Raw genomic sequence first — 21890 nt, 5'->3', positions numbered from 1 at the left:
GGAAAAACGTTGCCTGGTCTGATGAGTCTCGATTTCTGCTGCGACATTCGGATGGTAGGGTCAGAATTTGGCGTAAACAACATGAAAGCATGGATCCATCCTGCCTTGTATCAACGGTTCAGGCTGGTGGTGGTGGTGTCATGGTGTGGGGAATTTTTTCTTGGCACTCTTTGGGCCCCTTGGTACCAATTGAGCATCGTTGCAACGCCACAGCCTACCTGAGTATTGTTGCTGACCATGTCCATCCCTTTATGACCACAATGTACCCAACATCTGATGGCTACTTTCAGCAGGATAATGCGCCATGTCATAAAGCTCGAATCATCTCAGATTGGTTTCTTGAACATGACAATGAGTTCACTGTACTCAAATGGCCTCCTCAGTCACCAGATCTCAATCCAATAGAGCATCTTTGGGATGAGGTGGAATGGGAGATTCGCATCAGGGATATGCAGCCGACAAATCTGCGCCAACTGTGTGATGCCATCATGTCAATATGGTCCAAAATCTCTGAGGAATGCTTCCAGCACCTTGTTGAATCTCTGCCACGAAGAATTGAGGCAGTTCTGAAGGCAAAAGGGGGTCCAACCCCTTACTAGCATGGTGTACCTAATAAAGTGGCCAGTGAGTGTATATATACTGTATATATATATATATATATATAGTAGGGATTCGCTCTGGTAGGTAATGGCAGGGCTGCAGTAACGAGGCAACACACAGGCTTAAAGTCCAATTTCAGTGGTTTAATGTCACTTTGCAAACAGCAGGTTAACAGAAAATAAGGGAAAAGCATAAATGTACTCCAGCTTGGAGAACCACTGGTCCCAGACTCACCCCTTGCACGGGACAGGCTTAACTAAGCGGCTGCCAGGTCCTGCGGCACCCGCCAGGTGCCATTCCCAGGGTTGTTGAGAGTCTTGCTGCTATAGTCCTGCAGCACAGGGATCCTGTACACAAGTTCAGGCTAAGTCCAGCCAAGTTCCTGTAACTTCCAGACACACTCACCATGTGCCAAACACCAACCTCCATTACATAGCCCCTAGCCCCTCCCACAAGTGAGGTAGACATCACATGGGCTGATCACGTGACCATGACATCATCTCAGGTCCTGTCTTTAGGGAAAAACCCGCCAAACATAAGGCTGTGTGCACACGCTGCGGATTTAGGCGCGGATTCATCCGCGCGGATTTTGTAAAATCCGCAGGTGAAACCGCAGGTCAAAAGACCTGCGGTTTTACCTGCGGATTGCTCTGCGGTTTTGCCCTGCGGTTTTTCATCTCCTCAATGGAGGAGATGGCAAACCGCAGCGGAATCCGCAGAAAGAATTGACATGTCAATTCTTTCTGCGGACTGAAAACCGCAGATAATCCACGCGGAAAATTCCGCACCGTCTGCATTGCGGTTTTTGATTCCCATAGGGAATCATGGTACTGTACACCGCAGCAGAAACTGCTGCGGGTCTGCAGCGGCCAAAACCGCTGCGGAACCGCAGCAAAATCTGCAGCGTGTGCACACAGCCTTAATCTGCTGGGACAAATGTATCTTCCATCCAGTAAAACACCCTTTACTGTACCACTATATATATATATATATATATATATACATATATACAGGGTGGGCAATGGTTGGTGATATCAACTTCCTGTTTGTGGCACATTAGTATATGGGAGGGAGAAAATTTTTCAAGATGTGTAGTGACCATGGTGGCCATTTTGAAGTTGGCCATTTTGAATCCAACTTTATAAATGGCCCACCCTGCATTTTGTAGTGAGAAATAAGTATTTGATCCCCTACCAACCATTAAGAGTTCTGGCTCCTGCAATCGTTACACGCTCCTAATCAACTCATTACCTGCATTAAAGACAGCTGTCTTACATAGTAATCTTTCTAAAAGACTCAGGGCGGCACGGTGGCTCAGTGGTTAGCTGGGGTCCTGGGTTCGAATGCCACCAAGGTGTTTGCATGGTTTCCTCCAGGTACTCTGGTTTCCTCCCACATTCTAAAGATATACTGATAGGGAATTTAGATTGTGAGCCCCATCGGGGACAGTGATGATAATGTGTGCAAACTGTAAAGCGCTGCAGAATATGTTAGCGCTATATAAAAATAAAGATTATTATTATTATCTAACCTCTACAACATGGGCAAGACCAAAGAGCTTTATAAGGATGCCAGGGAAAAGATCACAGACCTGCACAAAGCTGGAATGGGCTACAAAACCATAAGTAAGATGCTGGGTGAGAAGGAGACAACTGTTGGTGCGATAGTAAGAATATAGAAGAAATACAAAATGACTGTCAATTGGGGAACCATGCAAAATCTCACCTTGTGGGGTATCCTTGATCATGAGAAAGGTGAGAGATCAGCCTAAAACTACATGGGGGGGACTTGTTAATGATCTCAAAGCAGCTGGGACCACAGTCACCAAGAAAACCATTGGTAACACATTACGCCGTACAGGTTTAAAATCCTGCAGTGCCTGCAAGGTCCCCCTGCTCAAGAAAGCACATGTGCAGGCCTGTCTGAAGTTTGCCAATGAACACCTGGATGATTCTGTGAGTGATTGGGAGAAGGTGCTGTGGTCAGATGAGACAAAAATTGTGATTTTTGGCATTAACTCAACTCGCCATGTTTGGAGAAAGAGAAATTCTGCCTATGACCCAAAGAGCACAGTCCCCACTGTCAAGCATGGAGGTGGAAACATTATGTTTTGGGGGTGTTTCTTTGCTAAAGGCACAGGACTATTTCACTGTATCAATGGGAGAATGGATGGAGCCATGTACCATAAAATCCTGAGTTACAACCTCCTTCCCTCCGCTAGGACATTAAAAATAGAAAACGTATGGAGGGAGTTGAAGCTCCGAGTTGCCAAGCGACACCCTCAAAATCTTAATGATTTAGAGATGATTTGCAAAGAGGAGTGGAACAAAATTGCTCCTGACATGTGCGCAAACCTCATCATCAACTCCAAAGAACGTCTGACTGTTGTGCTTTCCAACAAGGGTTTTGCCACCAAGTATTAAGTCTTGTTTACCAGAGGGATCAAATACTTACTTCTCACTGTAAAATCTAAACAAATTTATATAATGTAAACAGTGTGATTTTTTTGGATTTTATTTTTGATATTCTATCTCTCAATGTTAAAATTAACCTACCCTATCCCTGTGTTTGCGTGGGTTTCCTCCGGGTACTCCAGTTTCCTCCCACATTCCAAAGACATACTGATAGGCAAGCTAGATTGTGAGTGCCATTGGGGACAGTGATGATAATGTGTGCAAATTTCCAAAGACATACTGATAGGCAATCCAGATTGTGAGCCCCATTGGGGACAGTGATAATAATATGTGCAAATTGTAAAGCGCTGCGGAATATGTTAGCGCTATATAAAAATAAAGATTATTATTATTTATTATTACCCTTGAAATTATAGCCTGTTCAAGTTTTTGTCAGTGGGCAAACTTACAAAATCAGCAAGGGATCAAACAATTATTTCCTTCACTGTATATATTGTGGTACATCGGCTCACTTGGCTGAGAAGGCCTTGGCAGAGAAGGCCGACTTTTCCTTGGCACTTGGGGACAGGAGAATTTGCCAGTATTCTTTTGTTAGGTCCAGGGTGGTTATATATCTGCTTCCTCTGCTTCCCAGGCCTCCTTTGCAATATCCAGATGTCCCTGAGGGTGCTGTCCGTATAGCAGCTCAAACTGTGAGAACCCCGTAGAGGCTTGTGGGACTTCCCTGATAGAGAGAAACACATATGTCAGTAGGCAATCCCAGTCTTGGCCATCCTTCGCCATGACCTTCTTAAGCATGGATTTCAAGGTCATGTTGAACCTCTCCACCAGGTTGCCAATCTGCGGATGGTACAACGATGTCTGGAGTTGTTTAATTTGGAGAGCCTTACACAACTCCCTCATCACTTTGTACATAAATGGAATTCCTTAGTCCATCAGGATCTCCTTTGGTAGGTCTGTCCGGGAGAAAATATGGATAATCTCTTGTTCTATGAACCTGGTGAAGTGGTTTCTCAGTGGTACAGCCTCCGGGTACCGTGTTGCATAGTCCATCACCATTAGGGTGTATTGTTGTCCCTGGCGGACGTTACTAGGGGCCCTATAAGGTCTATGGCAATCTGGTCAAATGGGACCTCTAAAAAAGAGCAATGGCACTAAAGGATTTCAGAACTGGGATAAGGAAGCAGTTAGCTGACAAGTAGGGCAGGATCGGCAGTAGTTAGCAATCTCTCTGTGACATCCAGGCTAGAAGAGCCTCTGAAGGACCTGTTTTGTCTACTCCTAAATGCGCAGCTATCACATGAGAATGGTCTAATACCCTACGCCTATAGGGACTCGGTACTAACTGCTCTACCACTTCCTCTTTTAGTTTAGTGACCTGATATAGCAGTTCCCCATTTAAAGCAAAATGTGGAACCTGGTGTCAGCCCCCAGCTCTTGAGTGACCCCATTTATCACAGTTACATTGTTAACTGCCCCTTTTAGAGTAAGATTCTGCATTTGAGCAGTCTCAAAATTTCCACCAGAAAACCCCAGTTCAGGAATCTCTGTCTCATTGGTCGCCGTCTCGTTCTCATCACCAGCCATGACACACAGCGGTAACCCATCTGCCTCCAAGTGCGATGGGGATTCATCATGATGAAACCGGCTCTTGTCTGAATCACCTGGTACTTCCACGTTCTGCCATAAGTCCCAAAACAAGCTAAAGTCCCATCCTATTATCACCATGTGTAGAAGGTCCTTAACCACCCTTACCTCATGGGTCTCAGCCCTCGAGTTCATTTTTATACACACTCTTGCAACGGGGTAATTCTTCGCATCCCCATGAATAAAGCGGACACCCACGTGTTTTCTGGGAATCAACTGGGGGTCACCAAACTCCCTGAGTCCAAGAGTCCTGACACCTGTACCCTATTTATTGTCATAGGTCATGCCTCTGGTCCTTCACTTGGCTGATAGTCCACACTGCAAAAGGGGTAGGCATAGTTCAAACAGTGCCTCCCTATTCTATAGTCCATTTGTTTGTAGGATGTAGGACACCGGGTGTCTATATGACCAGGACCATGACATCTCAAGCAGAGCAGATCTTTAACAGTGACTTTTGGCAACCCCTCAGCAACCCCTTGAGACCTCGGACTCCCCCAGTCGTAGCTCTACTACCTTTCTTTTGGGATTTGGGCTCCCTCTTGGTACCCCAGTATGTAAATGCATCCTTAGGGACCTCTTGACCATCTGGTACTTTTCTACTAGGCCAACCAGGTCATCTGCATTTCGGGGATCCCCCTGGGCAACCTAGGTCTGCACTGACCTGGGAAGGGAGTGCATAAATCTGTCCATTACAACCAGCTCTACCATCTGGGCTGGGGCAGAGGACTTCGGCTGCAACCACTTCTGTACCAGATGCAGCAAATCGAACATTTGGGAGAAAGGGGTTTTATCATCGCAATATGTCCCATGGTGGACCCTTTGAGCTCGAACAGACATAGTCACCCCTAAGCATGCTAGCATCTCAGCTTTCATTTTGTCATATTCCGGGGCATCTTGTAAGGCCAGGTCAGAACAAGCCTTCTGGGGCTCACCAGTTAGATATGGGGCCAGCAACTCTGCCCACTGGTCTGGCAGTAGTTTCTCCCACTCTGCTGCCCGCTCAAAAACAGTCAAAAATGCTTCCACATCATCCTCTTTGGTCATCTTTTGCATTGCTCATCTTACCGCCTTCCGGATGTATGTGTTGTCACCTGTACTTGGGGGAGGAGCTGCCGTCTTCCCTCTGCAAGCAACTCAAACTGCTGCTGTTGTCGGAGCTGGTCTTGGTGCTGTTGCTGGATCTGTTGCTGCTGCTGTTGATGGATCTCTTGCTTCTGTGCTTTCACAAGGTGCTTAATCAGGTTATCCACAGCCGTCACATGTGCTTCCTGGGGAAATTGCCTGCATGTCTAGCACCAACTGTGGTAGATCGTCTCATGTGGATGCTCACGGAGGTAGACTCAGGAACACTGTCTCTTTAAATCTTCTGCTGATTTATTAGACATGTGCATGCACATTATACACACACAGAGCTCAGCAGCAGACACGTTGTACACACAAAGAGCTCAGCAGCACACACATTATACACACAGAGCTCTGCAGCACTCTCATGCACACAGAGATCTCTGCAGCACACACATTATACACACACAGAGCTCAGCAGCACACACATTATACACACACAGAGCTCAGCAGCACACACATTATACACACACAGAGCTCTGCTATTTGCACATTATACACATACAGAGCTCAGCAGCACACACATTATACACACACAGAGCTCTGCTATTTGCACATTATACACATACAGAGCTCAGCAGCACACACATTATACACACACACAGAGCTCAGCAGCACATACATTATACACACAGAGAGCACTGCAGCACCCATATTACACACACAGAGAACTCTGCTGCATGCACTTTATACACACACAGAGCTCTGCTGGACGCACATTATACACTTACATAGTGCTGTGCAGCATACATAATATACATATAAATAACTCAGCAGAGTGCACAGTATACACACACACAGCCAGGGTCAGCATTAGCATTTAGGAAAGCTATGGCCCACTAGGATCTGTTTCCATTGTTAATATGTGCCCTATGTGTACAACGGATGAGCACTGCAAGTATGTAGTGGACAAGTTATAGAGCTAGCACTAAAGTCTAACTGCTATGGTTGGAGCTAACTGTAGTTAAACCACTCAGATGCTACGGTCAACCTCAACAGCAGCATTTCAGAGGTTGGAATTGAAGGCTGCGTGAAAGCACTGGTGTTGGCAAGGTCTGCGCACCTGCCTGTGGCTTCTGAGAACGGTACTTTTACAACACAATGCTCCAGTATTACACTATTGTATAAGTGAGCCCAGGTTCTAGTCACCCTAAGGGACTAATAAAAAATATCAGAAGAAAACAAGGAAATATATTTTTTTTTAAATGCACTCACTGCATATCAAACTCTCTGAACTGATCAATCAAAATATTTTTTCTCTACAAAATGTAAAAAAAAAATCTTAGTTTTCAAAATCATTGTTTTTTGGGTGCCTCACTTCACCAAAGATAACCTAAAAAGAGAATAGAAGGTTACACTGATCCCAATATTATACCAATAAAAAGACAAGCCCTCATATATCTACATGCCCTCATAAAGTTATGGCTCCCAAAAATTGGCGACTGAAGTCAAATCTTTTTTTTTGCAATTTTTATATTTTTTTAAACTAGTAAAACAAGATAAAAAAAACTATATAAACTTGTAAGTCCATAACTGCACTGACTTGTAAACTGAAGCTACCGGGATATTTTTGTCCAAAAAAGTGAACCTCAAAACCTAAAAAAAACACCAAAATTACTGGAGTTTTTCAGTTCTACTACCCCACTGGGAATTCTTTCCTATTTTGTAGTACATTGTCTGATAAAACATATGGTGTCATTCAGAGCTACCACTTGTTGCGCAAAAAAACGTCACTGGGAAAATAAAAAGGCCATGGTTCATGGAAGGCAAAGAAGAAATAGAAAAACAGAAAGCAAAAAATGGCTGTGTCTCCAAAGGTTTAAAATAATGTTTCTAACAATACTTAGAACTTTCAGAACATTCACTGTGTACCTCAGAATATATTTGCGGGAAGCAGTTGGAGAAGTTCACATCTGAGCCCCACAGCGAACACATCCCAATGCACAAAGCAATGTGCTATCTTATTGGCAAGGCTCTCGGTCCATCAAGACCCACTTGATTTGTTTTCTACACTTGGCTGATCATAAACTTCAGGATATTGTCTCTTTTCATTGAAGTTCACAGCCATGGCTGACTCAAGTCAAAGATGTCTCATGAAATAAGACAAGGTCACTGGGGGGTTTGGATGAAAAATCATCTCTTCTGTTAATAATTTAACAAGAATGAGAACGTTTCTCCATTCAAGCTCTTCTCATCACTGATTTGCTTCATGCTAAAATTTACATTTTTACTGAAATCTTGTGAACGGTTAGAAAATCAAAAATCATGCCTCAATGTTATAATTTAGTACATTGATATAGAGTGACTTTAATTTATGGTAAATTAAGTAGCTTTAAAAAAAAAGTATGAAAAAATTTTCAGGAAATAAGATCTGACTGCAAAAAATATATGATACAGAAATAAGGGTCTACAGTGCTATGGAGAATGTTTTTAGTGGGAAAATGAGGACTGTTGTTTAGGGGAGTCAGTTCTTCTGCAGGGACAATCATTATTAGGCAGCAGAATAGGGGAAATACCGCCCCTATATACATTTGTGGCTACGCCTGGTACTGCAGCTCATTTGATTTTGTGGATGCTGTATTTGCCTCTCTTTATATCCATTATGGGTAAATAAATTACTTTTTAATACAAGCTATCCTTTAGTATCTCCCATAAACTGAAATGTAAATAGTAAAAAAGTAGTAGATGACAATTAATATACAGTATGACATGAAAAAATCTGTAATATTGGAAACCATAAATTTAATGCCACCATTTACACTCAACACTGAAATTGCAACACTAAAAAGGAAAAGTAGTGAAATTATGGAACTCACAGGATGCATAGACTTGTTAATGATATGCAAATGATAAAAAATGAAAATAAAAATTTCAAAACTTGATTTATTCAGTAACAAGTATGAGCATCAGGCACTGAAATCCCCACACTTACCCGTCTTCACTGTTATGAGATTATTAATGATTGTCTGAGGAATGTTCTGTCATTCTGAATGCTAATGTGTAAATCATCAAGATCCACTGCTGGCAGCTCCTTTGCAATTTATGACTGATAACGCCCCAGATGTGCTCGATGGGAGACAAGTCCGGAGACGTTACAACTCATGGCGGAACACTTCGACCACACAGGATGCTCGAAGTAGCACAAGCAACATGCGATTCGGCATGTTTCTATTGAAAAGGGCTCCTGGGACACTTTGGAGAAATGGCTGTACCACTATTTCATAGTAACACAAGCTAGTTTACTTGGAATTAAAACTAGAGAGGTTTGGCTACCATACAGTATGCCACTCCACACCATAGTAGAATGGGTATGACGCTCTCTCTTGAAGGCTATTTTCCAAAGTTGTCTCGACAAATTCAAAGAATGGCATGTAGTTTATCTTTATGTACTGCTAGGGAAATTAGTTATTACATAACAAACATAAGGCATCAAACAGTGTGTACACAAACCAACAGAAGGCATTTACATAACGTTGGGCTATGAACCAGACTTCCAGCTACAGGTATTCCATTGACAATTCACCATTACTCTCAAAGGCTCATAGTGTAGGGCAAGACAGTAATGGAGGCTGAAATGGAGGTCTAGCCTCTTCAGTGATAAGTCCGCTTTTGTCTTTGATACAATGATAGCCGGTGATTGGTCTGGAGACCACATGAGCAGCACCATGAAGAGGCCTTCACAACGGAACATGAAAGTCTCCCAAGAGCTCTTTTTCAACAAGACAAGGCCAGGCCACATTTTACTCTTTCTGTTAAGCAGCAGCCTGCATGATCTAAATGTGCTACCCTGGTCTGCAGCAACTCCAAAGTTGTCTCCTATCGATCACATCTGGGATATTGTACGACGATTGTAAAGGTAGCTGACAGCAGCAGATCTTGATGACTTGCCCAAGTGCATTAAGAGTGGCAGAACATTCCTCAGAAAACCATTAAAGAAACAATCCCATCAAAGATTTTATCCTCTTAATATTTTGCAATCATAAAATTATATACAACTGTTTACTTACAATTGCTCACGATTGGTAATACTGGTCATTTGCTAACCAACCTTGGTGAAGACTGGACCTACCAGGTGCAGAGGGGGTTCAACTTATCTGGAGCAGTGGTGTTGCTGCTGGATGCTGATCGGGTGCCTTACTCTGCTGCTTGGAGCATTGGCAGCAGATAAAGCTAAGTTTTAGTTTTTAGTTGCTTTAACCACGTGGTGTCTGTTTTATCTTTTCATTTTGTGTTATTGGTGCAGTTCACTTTATTCCCTGTCTCACCTCCTGGGGAGGGGGTTGGGTGTTTAGCTCAGGGCTAAACAGGTGATAGGGACAGGTCAGGGACTTGGGCCTCACTACCATCAAGTGTACCCCCAAGTTAAGGAAAGTCAGGGCATCTGCTTAGCCTGAGGGGCAGTTCAGGGGCCCAGGTTCCACATCTCCTGTTTTCCCACTACTGCTCCGTGATATTATTACCAACCGCCCATTTTTTCTGGTGAGCCATGGCCGTAATGCAGACCTGTCTCCAATTGCTGCAGACCCTTACTGAGGAGCGTGGGATGCTGCATGGTGTGGTGGAGCAGCAGCTGCAGCAGTTGGTGGGGCTCGGGGCCTCAGCTCAGGTTCAGGCTCAACCAGAACCCAAGTTATTTCTCCCAGACAGGTTTTCTGGAGGGAGAGATAATTTTTTGTTTTTTCAGGAGGCCTGCAAGCTACACTTCAGGCTCTGTCCTCGTTCTTTAGGGAGTGAGGAACAGTGGGTGGGATTCATCAAATCCCGCCTTAAAGGTGATCCCGTATCCTGGGCCTTCTCACTGCTGGCCGATTCACCATCTCTATGGTCGGCGGAAGAGTTTTTTGTGTCTTTGACGAATATGCCCCCAGTAGTCCTTGCTAGGGAGGAGGACTCACTGGTGCAGGCGGATGAGCCCAGGCAGGTGGGAGGAGTTGGTTCCCCAGCGTTGTTGCCTGCGGTTCGTTGTGGTTTAGGGGCATGTTTTTGCTGTGGGCAGACTGGCCATTTTTTCAGGGTCTGTCCGGCTGGCGCCAAATCTTCGGTACCAGCTAAGAAGCCGCGTCCCCATGGTCGTGTGGAGGGAGGCAACCAGGGAGTGTATATTTCCTCCATTTTGCCCTCTCTGGGTACTTTGTCAGCAGAAGTGGTGATTGGCGGGGTACCTGAGGGCATACCTGTGTTTGTGGACAGTGGAGCAGGAGTCAATCTGGTGGACACGCACTTTGTCCAGACCCATGGCCTGAGGTGTAGGACGCTGGCCCAACCCCTAAGCGTCCAGGCCATTGACTCTGTCCCACTGAGCCAAGGGAAGGTTGACCCAAGTCATGGAAAATATACATATGCATATAAGGACTCATCATGCAGAGTCCCTGTCATGCTATGTCTTGGGGGGGAATGCCATCACCTAACGTTTTAGGCCTCCCTTGGTTGGAAAAACACAACCCGGTCATAGATTGGCGGTCTAGGGAGGTAGTCAGCTGGGATCAGTCGTGTGAGGGCTGCTGCCTGGGGGCTACTGTCCCTATCGTCATACTACAACCGCCCCCTTCTTCTCCAGAGGGGGCAGCAGAGGTGCTGCCAGGGAGTAGGGGCAAGTCTCTACCCTCACCACATGCTAACCCTGAGTGTTGGAGTCCTCTTAGGAGGAGGGGTCAGTGGAGGGTGCTGACTCCTTCTGAGCATGGTGGGGGTGTGAGTGTGACGACACAGGGGGACGCCTCTGTTGTCGGTGCTGTGAAGAGTTCATCATCTTTGGCAAATGTGTGCATGGCAATAAACGCTCAGGTCCAGACCTGTGTGTGAATGAGTACGTATGGCTGTCCACAAAAACATCCAATGGAGATGTGCTGCTGGGGTCTGGAGTTCTCGAGTGATCGGGCCATATCGGGTGTCGACCATCCTCGGCCCGGGGACTTACCAGCTGGAGCGACCCAATAATGCCCATACACAATTCATTCCCCAGGTCGGCATTTTGGAGATTTGTGGTGCCTCCAGAGCATACCTTGCCATTTCCATCTGCCCACGTTTGCCATAAACCTGCGAGTCAGGTGGTTGCTGAGGTGAACTCTCAAAGAATCATAATATCATAGAATCGTAGAGTTGGAAGGGACCTCCTGGGCCATCTGGTCCAACCCCCTGCTCAAAGCAGGATTCGCTAAATCATCCCAGTCAGATGTCTGTCCAGCCTCTGTTTGAAGACTTCCATTGAAGGAGAACTCACCACTTCTCGTGGCAGCTTGTTCCACTCATTGATCACTCTAACTGTCAAAAAGTTTTTTCTAACATCTAATCTGTGTCTCCTCCCATTCAGTTTCATCCCATTGCTTCTAGTCTTTCCTTGTGCAAATGAGAATAAAGTTGATCCTTCTACAATGTGACAGCCCTTTAGATATTTGTAGACAGCTATTAAGTCTCCTCTCAGTCTTCACTTTTGCAAACTAAACAATCCCAAATCCTGCAACCTTTCCTCATAAGACAGGGTTTGCAGACCGGTCACCATTCTGGTTGCTCTTTTCTGAACTTGCTCCAGTTTGTTGATGTCTTTTTTAAAATGTGGTGCCCAAAACTGGACACAATATTCCAGATGAGGTCTGACCAAAGAGGAGTAGAGGGAAATAATGACTTCACGTGATCTAGACTGTATGCTTCTGTTAATACATCCTAGAATTGCTTTGCCTTTTTTGCTGCTGCATCACACTGTTGACTCATATTCAGTCTGTGATCTATTAGTATACCCAAATCTTTTTCACATGTGCTGTTGCTTAGGCCTATTCCTCCCATTCTGTATATGCTTTTTTCATTTTTATTACCCAGATGTAGCACTTTGCATTTTTCCCTGTTAAAAACCATTCTGTTAGTTGCTGCCCACTTCTCCAGTTTATTTATATCTTTTTGAATCCTCTCACTCTCTTCTCTAGTATTAGCTATCCTTCCTAGCTTTGTGTCATCAGCAAATTTAATCAGTTTACCCTCAATTCCTTCATCTAAATTGTTGATAAAGATGTTGAACAATACAGGGCCCAGGACAGAGCCCTGTGGTACCCCACTTGAGACATTTTTCCAACTGGATGTGCAGCCATTTACAACCACTCTTTGGGTCCGATCACTAAGCCAGTTATGAATCCACCTAACAGTTGCCTTGTCCATTCCATACTTAGTCATTTTTTCAATAAGGATTGTATGAGATACTTTGTCAAATGCTTTGCTGAAGTCAAGATATACTATACCTACAGCATTTCCTTCATCCACCCAATCAGTGATTCCGTCATAGAAGGAAATTAAGTTAGTCTGACATGACTTATTAGTTACAAACCCATGCTGACTCTGTTTAATCACTTCATTCTTATCCAGGTACTGACATACATGTTGTTTAATAATTTGTTCAAAGATTTTTCCTGGTATAGAAGTCAGACTCACCGGCCTATAGTTGCCTGGGTCCACCTTCTTCCCCTTTTTGAAGATAGGAACAACATTTGCTCTTCTCCAGTCTTCTGGGACTTCTCCTGTTCTCCAAGAATTTTCAAAGATTATGGAGAGGGGTTCAAAAATTTCTTCTGCTATCTCCTTCAGTACTCTGGGGTGTAATTCATCTGGACCTGGAGACTTGAATTCATTTAGGTTAGCTAAGTGTTTCCTTACTATCTTTCTGTTTATAGATATCCTGGATTCTTCTATTCCCTTAATAGGACAGTGAAGAACAGTTGATGTTACATTTCCTTTCTGAGAGAAAACAGATGCAAAATAGGAATTTAAAAGTTTGGCCTTCTCAACATCCTGTCTTACCATTTCATCATTTTCATCCTGTAAAAATCCTATAGCATCTTTGACTTTTCTTTTACTTTTGACATATCCCCAAAATCCTTTATTATTGCTTTTGACATCTCTTCCAAGCCTCAATTCAAGAGATCTGGTGGATCTAGGCTTCCTCACCATAGGTGTTTTTCTGGTGAGGTGCAGTGTTGAGGGTTCAGAGGCCCCTCATTGAAGGAGGGGTACTGTCACGATCCATTTTTGGATCTGTGTCAGAGTCTGGACTCTCTTATATAAACCTTTTCCTTTCTGGCCCTCGGGGGTTAATATGGGTTTTTGCCCCCAGTGGCCGCTGGTGCTACTACAACTGTAGTTGGTCGGCTGCTGGGTTCCCCCCCGGTGTTACTACATGTTTAGTTAGTCAGCAGGTGGTGACTACTCACACTTCCCTTTAAAAGGCCACCTGTTGCTGCAATTCACGGTTGGTAATACTGGTCATTTGCTAACCAACCTTGATGAAGACTGGACCTACCTGGTGCAGACAGGGTTCAACTTATCTGGAGCAGTGGTCCCAGCGTCTTGCCCAGGCTGATGCTAGGCGTGACTGTCATGTCTTTTGCTTACTGAGCATGCCCGTGGGACGACCTCTCATTGGAGGTCGGAGGTCACTGGTGCAGGTCCCGTTCCTGCACAGATTGTTCCACTGGGAAGGTGCCAGAAGGATGCCGCTATAAAAGAGTCGCATGGACGCTCAGCTATGCGCTAGTATAGACTCTTGTGGTTTATGGTGTGTATGATGACTATGATGACGGATTGTTGATACTGCGACTGACTCATTATGATCCCCTCCCTCTGGTTGTGCTTGGGTTCAGGGAATAGGAGTTAGAGTCAGCGCCCACCAGTGGCATTGCATTCGCCACTGTGCTCATGCTAGCGCCCGATGGTGCCAACCTGTCACAATCCAATTTTGGATCTGTGTCAGAGTCTGGACACTCTTATATAAACCTTTTTCCTTTCTGGCCCTCGGGGGTCAATATGGGTTTTTGCCCCCGGTGGTCGCTGGTGTTACTACAATTGTAGTTGGTCGGCTGCTGGGTTTTTTCCCCCCTGGTGGCTGCTGGTGTTACTACATGTTTAGTTAGTCAGCAGGTGGTGACTACTCCCACTTCCCTTTATAAGGCCAACTGTTGCTGCAATTCATGATTGGTAATACTGGTCATTTGCTAACCAACCTTGGTGAACACTGAACCTACCTGGTGCAGAGGGGGTTTAACTTATCTGGAGCAGTGGTGTTGCTGCTGGATGCTGATTGGGTGCCTTAAGGTACTGTCACATTAAGCGATATCGCTAGCAATATCGCTATAACTTGTGACATTATAGCGATATTGCTAGCGACATCGCTGTGTCTGATACTTACCTACGACCCGCTCCCCCGCTGGTTATCGCTGATCGCGCGAGAACGTCCAGGACTGTTTCTCGTCGTCAGCTTCCTGCGGCGCTTCCTGTGGAGAGACGAGCGATGAGCATGGAGCCGGGCGGGAGGACACAGGATCGCCTAGTGTGACAGGTAAGTAGCGACCCCCATCCCCAGCGATGTCGCTGGTGAGATCTGCCTGTGTGGCTGCTCACTAGCGACCACTTAGCGATGTACCAGCGATCCTGACTGCGTCGCATCGCTGGTCGGGATCGCTGGTGCATCGCTAAGTGTGACAGTACCTTTACTCTGCTGCTTGAAACATTGGCAGCAGATAAAGCTAAGTTTTGGTTTTTAGTTGCTTTAACCCCGTGGTGTCTGTTTTATCTTTTTCTTTTGTGTTATTGGTGCAGTTCACTTTATTCCCTGTCTCACCTCCTGGGGAGGGGGTTGGGTGTTTAGCTCAAGGCTAAACAGGTGATAGGAACAGGTCGGGGACTTGGGCCTCACTACCATCAAGTGTACCCCAAGTTAAAGAAAGTCAGGGCATGTCCTTAGCCTGAGAGGCAGTTCAGGGGCCCAGGTTCCACGTCTCCTGCCCCGTGACACAATCTGTCCAGGGCACTATCGTACTGCGTCAAGTGTTAGCAACCGCCAGTGAGCTTTCTTAGCCCAACCCTGGTCGATTACTGGCGTGCGCCAGAGCGACACTGTGCACACTTGCGCGCTATATTTGTAATAGCATTTTCTGCTGGCTCCGCAGTTTGCAGTGCCGAGCGCTAGAGGTCTAGAGGGACTCCTGTCCAGTGTCCTAAGGGCAGAGTCCTGAGACTCTACACTAGAGCTCCATTTGCCGAGTCCTGTGGAGTTAACCGGCTCCGACATTTGTGCCAGCGAACTCTGTGAAGTAACAGATTTCGCTCCTCTATACACCGGGTCAGTGGTTACCCGCCGGTGTTTAGTTTGCACTCCGCTATTATCAAGCAGCAGTTTACCATCTCTGCACGGTGGACCCTGGGTTGCGATTGCACTCCTTCATATTTTATATTTAGTGCGATCCGCAACCCTAACAGTGTTTACACCCCAGGGTAAAATTTGCAAATCAGTCCCTAATGTGTAATATAAACAATGTTAGAAATCAGGGATGCTTGCCAATTTGAGTGATCGTCACATGTTCGTTCATATATGAAAAGTGCATCTTACCTTATATTACATTGTATTTTATCCTTTTAGAATTCAGTATCATACAGTGCCTGCCCAAAGATAACACAGACCCAGGTTGTGCAAGACTTTAAGAGCGTCCCTTAAGCAAAGTAATAAAAATGAAATGTAAGTCCCCGGCTGCAGTTTGTTATAATCTAGCAAACTACTCTTTGCTCTTTACTCACTATCGCCGAGTCCAGCTCTGAGCCTCTGTCCCTGCTCCTGGTGTTCGGTTGGCTGTGGTGCTGGCATCATGACAACAAAATGGTAGTCAGTCAGTGAGCTCAGCGGCTCTGTGGGGAAGTTCCATCTACATGAACAGAGCCGCTGAGCTCACTGACTGACTGCCGTGCTGTTGACATGACATCAGGCAATACTGGACTTAGAAAGCCATCAATCTCTTTAAATACCAAGGCCTTCCTAATGAAAAATGATTGTTCATTAAATATTATCCATAATGTATTTCCTTTATTTATAATACAAGCAAATAGGGGATACCAGCAACCAAAATATTCCTGTTCTCTATTCGTATTGTAATTGTATAGTTGGGAAAGCCTGTTAGTGTGTTTGCCCAGGTGTTGGCAAGTTGGAAGTTGGCAGGTATTGCTGTGCTTTGGCCATTGTGTTAAGATACAGGATTAGGGCTGCAAAACACACATTTGTTATTGGCTAATTGCCCAATTTACTTTCTTTGTGAGATCGGTATAGATCTATTCGGAAACAAATCTGTTTCTCTAATATTATATTACTCCAATGGTCCAATTTGTTATAGAATCCTATACTTTATACATCCCAGGAGGAGGTGCACAGTACATCTGCACATCACAAATGATCTTGTAAAACAAAAAAAGAACAATACAGGATTAAACAGTGCCCAGAAAGTCATTGAGATATGTCAGTATTGAAACAGAAAAGGAAGCAAGGGTTTTACTGAGAGATTTTATTCCATTTTAATGAAGTCTCCAGTCTCATATTAGAACAGTGGAAGAATAATGCTTTGTAACATATTAAAGCAATTTATCACCAGACTCCGTGCTGGATTTATTCAATAGATCATCGTATGCAGGGTTCACTTGGATCATTGTCTACCCATGTCCTGTATGAATGAAGGGTGACCTTCAGAAACTTGGCTAATAAAAATTGAAATGTTTCTATCATTTATATAATTATATATATATTATATAATGATCTTCCTATACTGAACTATAAAACTCCCAACCACTTAGCAATTTGTAACATTAGAGTTACTTTTAACTCTATATTTTAGATAAATTAATACCTTAAAAAGAATTTGTCATCACAAAATAACCTAATGTTTTAAATCAAATTTTTGGGTAAGTTTTTCTTATTTTGCAGTGGGGTTTTTTTGTAGTTCATGATTTTTATTAAAAATAACATAAATAGTCTTGCAATTTTTATTGGATTTATTTTAGATCCATACTTTCTGTACCGTAGCGTAGCTACTGGGAGGACAGAGGGGGCCGTTGCCCCGGGCCCTGACAATTGAAAGGGCCCACCAGAGTCATGGCTGCTTTTGTCTTGAGGTGTCCTGGAGAGAACAACAGAGTGCCAGCTTCCCTGTCTGACAGACTCTGCACAGTGGCCGGCTGCAGAGCTTCAGTCAGTGCAGTGTTGTCTCACCTGAAGAGCCTCTGCTGGGCCGGCAGCAGCTGCATAATCTTTCTGGCTGTGCTGATTCTGATTGTCTCAGGCACGCTGGGTCCTAGTGCCCTCTTTGTATTTATCTGGACAATTCCTGGTCCTGCCTGACTGCCTGCAAACCTCATCAGTAAGTGGGGATGGAATTTATTAGATTAATTCGATTTAGGCATGTCATGGACACTGTGGGGTGAATGTGAGAGGATGGGGGTTATTGTGGGTGTTGGGGTGTGGGGGGGGACAAGGCACTGTGGGGGTGAATGAGAGAGGATGAGTGTTCGGGTGTGGGAGGGGGACAAGGCACTGTGGGGGTGAATGAGAGAGGATGGGTGTTCGGGTGTGGGAGGGGGACAGGGCACTGTGGGGGTGACTGAGAGATGATGGGGTATTGTGGGAGGGGTACAGGGCACTGAGGGTGAATGTGAGAAGATGGGTGTTGGGATGAGCGAGAGGGACAGGGTGCTGGGGGGTGAATGTGACAGTTTTAGGATATTATGAGGGCTGAGGTGGGTGAGCGGGGAAAGGGCACTTGGGGGCTGATTATTATTATACTGTTTAATGTTATGCTATAATATGCACTCCATCACATGTGATAGTTGCTGTCTTCATGGGCTGGAGATGGGTAGGTCGGGGGGCTTTTTATACTTGTGAGCTGGTCTTTTATAAGTATTAGTATAACAAGCATAACAATACAGGTTAATAGCGTTAATACTTTACTAATAGGTTAATATTTAAGTATTAGTGTAACAAGGATAAGTATTAGCATAAGGGCGTAAGCAGACGGCCATATAACTCATGCGACGGTCGCATCGCAATCATAGTCGCATAGTAACATAGTAACATAGTTTTGAAGGCTGAAGGAAGACCTTATGTCCATCTAGTTCAGCCTACTTTTAGTGCAGCTGTTCTGCATTGTTGATCCTGGGGAAGGCAAAAAACCCACAGAGTAGAAGCCAATTTTCTCCATAGGGAAAAAAATTCCTTCCCCTAAGCTGGGTCAACCATCTACCTATAATATTATGTTATCCATAACCTTCTATACTGTTACTCACAAGAAAAGCATCCATTCCTTTCTTAAATTCATTCAGTGAGTTGGCCATCACCACTTCCTCAGGAAGAGAATTCCAGAGCCTCACTGCTCTTACCGTGAAGAACCCTCTTCTATGCTGATGCAGAAATTGTCTTTCCTCCAAACGAAGAGAATGCCCCCTTGTTCTTGTCATAGTCCTTGGTACAAACAGTTCATTGGAGAGATCTCTGTATTGCCCTCTGATATACTTGTACATATATATTAGGTCTCCCCTAAGTCTTCTCTTTTCTAGAGTAAATAGACCTAATTTTGATAACCTTTCTGGGTATTGCAGTGAACCAACTTCATTTATCATTTTAGTAGCCCGCCTTTGAACCCTTTCAAGTTCAGTAATGTCTTTCTTGAGCACCGGCGTCCAAAATTGCACACAATACTCCAAGTGTGGTCTGACGAGTGTTTTGTACAGAGGGAGAATTATGTTTTCATCTCGTGTCCCCAGACCTCTTCTAATGCATCCCATGACCCTAATTGCTTTGGTGGCACCTGCCTGACACTGGGCACTCCAATTTAGCTTCTTATTGACTAAGATGCTGAAGTCTTTTTCCATGTCTGATTTCCCCAGCAGTTTCCCATTTAGTAAGTAATTGTAGCATCTGTTTCTCCTTCCCATGTGCATAACCTTACACTTATCTGTGTTAAACCTCATTTGCCATTTTTCAGCCCAATTCTCCAATTTACTCAAATCTGTCTGTAGTTGCAAACTGTCCTCCTTTGTGTTAATTACCTTACATAGTTTTGTATCATCTGCAAATACTGATATTTTACTGTGTAAGCCATCCACTAGATCATTAATAAATATATTAAATAGTAAGGAGCCCAATACAGAACCCTGTGGTACCCCACTAGTAACCCTGGCCCAATCTGAGTATGCACCTGGAGCAAGTGGCGTAGCAACTGTTTGTGGCACCCGGGGCGGTCGAAAAATTTGTCGCCCCTTTGGTCATTGATAATCTGGAAGCATCTGAAGAGCCCACACTACACTCAAAGATCTAATTTTTAGTCTGCTACTAACGCTGCTGTTATTATTTCTACATTTCTAGACTTTCATCTTCTTGCAGTTCTCTCTATATATATATGTATTAGCTTGATGATGCTGGATGAAGACCTAATGGCTTTTTTAATAATAATTTTTAATAATATGACAGAAAAAAACAAAAAGTATATGGGGAGGAGATGTGCGAGGACACGTATATGGTGGGATGTACTAGGACACGTATAGGGGGATGTACGAGGACACGTATATATGGGGGGATGTACGAGAACACTTATATGGGGGATGATTATTGTATTAGGACACCTGTGGTGTGATGTCTATGTGTCATGTGACAGCTGTCTGTGGCTTCTCCTGTACAGATGTTGGTGGTGCATTCTCCGGTAATGGCCGCGGTGCACCCAGCAGCCTCTCCCACAAGTCGCCCCCATACCATGCTCCCCAGTATCCCATCTCACCCCGTGCAATACTGTCCTACCCTTTTCCTCTCGCTCCCAGCCGGGGCAGCAGCACCGCCATATTCTTTCCTCCTCCCGGGAGCATCAATAGGGCGGAGCCTCTGCAGCTGCTACGGTGCCACGACGGGACAGAAAACCTAGGAAAGCAGAGCTGCTGCTGTGCTGACACACACAGACACACACACACAGGCATACACAAACACAGGCGTACACACACACATAGGTGTATATACACACACACACAGGCGTACACACACACACACTGACACACACACACACAGGCATACACAAACACAGGTGTACACACACATAGGTGGATACACACACACAGGCATACACACACACACAGGTGTATACATACACACACAGACACACACAAACACACAGGAGGATACACACACACAGGCGTACACATACACACATAGGTGTAGATACACACACACACAGTGTGGCTGCAGGAACAGATCCTTTCGCTGCTGCACATGGTAAGACACAGGCAGCGGTGTTGGTGGCACATAACTGCACACAATGGAGGCAGACACACACCCAGCGCAGCCTGTAATGAGGATGACAGCTGCCTGCACACAGGGCCACCGGGGGCAGCCGCAGACCACCTTACCCCAGCCCCACACTCACCAGCTCACTGCTTGGCTCTTCCTAACATGGCTCCTTGTGTGCATCACATTTCTGGCAGCAGCGCACCATCCCACCATGACAGTCCTCCAGTGCAGCGGGGCTGACGTCAGCACTGCCTCTGCCCAGCGCAGCGCCGCTCACTGAGGGTCCAGGCAGAGAGGAGGGAGAACTTAAGCTGCTAGGTAGCAGGGGTACAGCGGCTCCCGATAGGCAGAGAAGGATGGAGGAAGGGTGGGAAGAAGAGGCTGCATTACCCCCTCACTGCACAGCCCCGCAGGCCGAAATGTTCAGTCAGTGAGACCAGGCTCCGCGCTTCTCCCACAGAGGAGAGGAATTGCTTCTGCTGCCGCGCCGCCCCCACACGTGCCGCCTGGGGCGGACCGCCCCCCCATGCTACGCCACTGCCTGGAGCGCCCTCACTCACCAGGGCCGGGGGGTACTCGGTACCGGGCCGGTTGATCTTCTCAACTGGGTGTCGTCACGGCAGCAGTGACCCGGTCCGTGGCCCTGGGACTTTATTTCAAAGGGGGGGTTGTTTCAGTGTGCTTATGGTGGTGAAAGTTGATAAGTGATTCGTGACGCCACCTGTGGTGTTCGGCAATAGAGATGTAAGCCGAACACGTAGTTGGTGTAGTGACACGTAGTTGGTGTAGTGTCAGGCGCAAGGGATGCAACAGTGCTGGGCAGGTTGGCGCAGGAATAAGCGGAGGACACCAGGGCATGTAGATCCAAAGCTTTACTCACAGTCTATTGCAGGTACAGGTGCCCGCATCCGTGCCGTGTCCTCCGGGTCAGGGGCTCAGCCAACTTCCAGACAAGATGAAGTACTCCTTTCCAACATCCCGCCAACATAGTGCCTTTCCTGAACGTTTCCTCTTATAGCGCCTTTGAGTGAAGTACTCTCAGT

Source organism: Dendrobates tinctorius, unplaced genomic scaffold (assembly GCF_039654945.1).
Source record: "Dendrobates tinctorius isolate UK_male_01 unplaced genomic scaffold, ASM3965494v1 ptg000083l, whole genome shotgun sequence".
NCBI lineage: Eukaryota > Metazoa > Chordata > Amphibia > Anura > Dendrobatidae > Dendrobates > Dendrobates tinctorius.
Note: the sequence above shows the minus strand (reverse complement) of the source record.